This window comes from Procambarus clarkii, unplaced genomic scaffold, assembly GCF_040958095.1.
Source record: "Procambarus clarkii isolate CNS0578487 unplaced genomic scaffold, FALCON_Pclarkii_2.0 HiC_scaffold_200, whole genome shotgun sequence".
In the NCBI taxonomy this organism is placed as follows: Eukaryota; Metazoa; Arthropoda; class Malacostraca; order Decapoda; family Cambaridae; genus Procambarus; species Procambarus clarkii.
The window spans coordinates 206,666-210,499 of NW_027189233.1; positions in this window are offsets into that span (position 1 = coordinate 206,666).

Genomic DNA, 3,834 nt, shown 5'->3' on the forward strand with positions numbered 1-3,834 from the left:
ATTAGATAATAACCTTAAATACTTCATTTTCAATCAACTATTTGTTTCTCGTTAAAATACTGAGTAAGATATTGAAAAGGGGAGAAGTTCTGTTTTTATTTCATATATCGACGTTTCAGCCGGAATAGAGCGATTTTCGTGTACATCATCTATCGGTAATATAAACGGAAAATCAGGAACATTTTAGTTAATTCTAATGAAAACACATTGATTTTTATCATTTGTATTGGAAACAACATTGTCATATGTCTTTTCTTGGATCTAAATAATACGAAACCTCGCTCTATGATTTGAAGTTAAAATCCTCAAATATGGTTAAATAGTGACTTTTTTCACGTTTTTCATGTAGTTTGATATTACGTAAATATATTCATTTTTACCAAAATTTCGATACTATTTCATGTAGTATCACGATATGTGATTTGGCCTTCAAATCTCAGAATTTCGCATAATATTGCATTTTAAGCAAGTTTTCTTGCATTTTGTTTCGTACGAAAAATCATCGAATTTAGCAATATTTTGACGTTTAATATTCCCTTTTCCTTTATTTGATTCAAACAAAATATCATCGAATTAGGCAATATTTTGCCGTTTTTCCACGTTTTTGTGAATATTTAGTCTATGGGTATTAATTCATATATATACGATAAAAATGATGCAAACACATAATTGATTAGATAATAACCTTAAATACTTCATTTTCAATCAACTATTTGTTTCTCGTTAAAATACTGAATAAGATATTGAAAAGGGGAGAAGTTCTGTTTTTATTGCATATATCGACGTTTCAGCCGGAATTGAACGATTTTCGTGTACATCATCCATCGGTAATATAAACGGAAAATCAGGAACATTTTAGTTAATTCTAATGAAAACACATTGATTTTTATCATTTGTATTGGAAATAACATTGTCATATGTCTTTTCTTGGATCTAAATAATACGAAACCTCGCTTCACGATTTGAAGTTAAAATCCTCAAATATGGTTAAATAGTGACTTTTTTCACGTTTTTCATGTAGTTTGATATTACGTAAATATATTAATTTTACCAATATTTCGATACTATTTCATGAAGTATCACGATATGTGATTTGGGCTTCAAATCTCAGAATTTCGCATAATATTGCATTTTAAGCAAGTTTTCTTTCATTTTGTTTCGTACGAAAAATCATCGAATTTAGCAATATATTGATTTTTATCATCCCCTTTTCCTTTATGTGATTTAAACAAAATATCATCGAATTAGGCAATATTTTGCCGTTTTCCACGTTTTTGTGCATTTTCAATCTATGGGTATTAATTCATATATATACGATAAAAATGATGCAAACCCATAATTGATTAGATAATAACCTTAAATACTTCATTTTCAATCAACTATTTGTTTCTCGTTAAAATACTGAGTAAGATATTGAAAAGGGGAGAAGTTCTGTTTTTATTGCATATATCGACGTTTCAGCCGGAATAGAGCGATTTTCGTGTACATCATCCATCGGTAATATAAACGGAAAATCAGGAACATTTTAGTTAATTCTAATGAAAACACATTGATTTTTATCATTTGTATTGGAAACAACATTGTCATATGTCTTTTCTTGGATCTAAATAATACGAAACCTCGCTTCACGATTTGAAGTTAAAATCCTCAAATATGGTTAAATAGTGACTTTTTTCACGTTTTTCATGTAGTTTGATATTACGTAAATATATTAATTTTACCAATATTTCGATACTATTTCATGAAGTATCACGATATTTGATTTGGCCTTCAAATCTCAGAATTTCGCATAATATTGCATTTTAAGCAAGTTTTCTTTCATTTTGTTTCGTACGAAAAATCATCGAATTTAGCAATATATTGATTTTTATCATCCCCTTTTCCTTTATTTGATTTAAACAAAATATCATCGAATTCGGCAATATTTTGCCGTTTTTCCACGTTTTTGTGAATTTTCAGTCTCTGGGTATTAATTCATATATATACGATAAAAATGATGCAAACACATAATTGATTTGATAATAACCTTAAATACTTCATTTTCAATCAACTATTTGTTTCTCGTTAAAATACTGAGTAAGATATTGAAAAGGGGAGAAGTTCTGTTTTTATTGCATATATCGACGTTTCAGCCGGAATAGAGCGATTTTCGTGTACATCATCCATCGGTAATATAAACGGAAAATCAGGAACATTTTAGTTAATTCTAATGAAAACACATTGATTTTTATCATTTGTATTGGAAACAACATTGTCATATGTCTTTTCTTGGATCTAAATAATACGAAACCTCCCTTCACGATATGAAGTTAAAATCCTCAAATATGGTTAAATAGTGACTTTTTTCACGTTTTTCATGTAGTTTGATATTACGTAAATATATTAATTTTACCAATATTTCGATACTATTTCATGAAGTATCACGATATGTGATTTGGCCTTCAAATCTCAGAATTTCGCATAATATTGCATTTTAAGCAAGTTTTCTTGCATTTTGTTTCGTACGAAAAATCATCGAATTTAGCAATATTTTGACGTTGATCATCCCCTTTTCCTTTATTTGATTTAAACAAAATATCATCGAATTAGGCAATATTTTGCCGTTTTTCCACGTTTTTGTGAATATTTAGTCTATGGGTATTAATTCATATATATACGATAAAAATGATGCAAACACATAATTGATTAGATAATAACCTTAAATACTTCATTTTCAATCAACTATTTCTTTCTCGTTAAAATACTGATTAAGATATTGAAAGGGGGATAAGTTCTGATTTTATTGCATATATCGACGTTTCAGCCGGAATAGAGCGGTTTTCGTGTACATCTTCCATCGGTAATATAAACGGAAAATCAGGAACATTTTAGTTAATTCTAATGAAAACACATTGATTTTTATCATTTGTATTGGAAACAACATTGTCATATGTCTTTTCTTGGATCTAAATAATACGAAACCTCGCTTCACGGTTTGAAGATAAAATCCTCAAATATGCTTATATAGTGACTTTTTCACGTTAATCATGTAGTTTGATATTATGCAAATATATTCATTTCTACCAGTATTTCGATACTATTTCATGTAGTATCACGATATGTGATTTGGCCTTCAAATCTCAGAATTTCCATAATATTGCATTTTAAGCAAGTTTTCTTGAATTTTTTTCGTACGAAAAATCATCGAATTTAGCAATATTTTGACGTTTATCATCCCCTTTTCCTTTGTTTGATTTAAACAAAATATCATCGAATTAGGCAATATTTTGCCGTTTTTCCACGTTTTTGTGAATTTTCAGTCTATGGGTATTAATTCATTATATATACGATAAAAAACACATAATTGATTAGATAATAACCTTAAATACTTCATTTTCAATCAACTATTTCTTTCTCGTTAAAATACTGAGTAAGATATTGAAAGGGGGATAAGTTCTGATTTTATTGCATATATCGACGTTTCAGCGGGAATAGAGCGGTTTTCGTGTACATCTTCCATCGGTAATATAAACGGAAAATCAGGAACATTTTAGTTAATTCTAATGAAAACACATTGATTTTTATCATTTGTACTGGAAACAACATTGTCATATGTCTTTTCTTGGATCTAAATAATACGAAACCTCGCTTTATGATTTGAAGGTAAAATCCTCATCTATGGTTAAATAGTGACTTTTTTCACGTTTTTCATGTAGTTTGATATTACGCAAATATATTCATTTTTACCAATATTTCGATACTATTTCATGTAGTATCACGATATGTGATTTGGCCTTCAAATCTCAGAATTTCGCATAATATTGCATTTTAAGCAAGTTTTCTTTCATTTTGTTT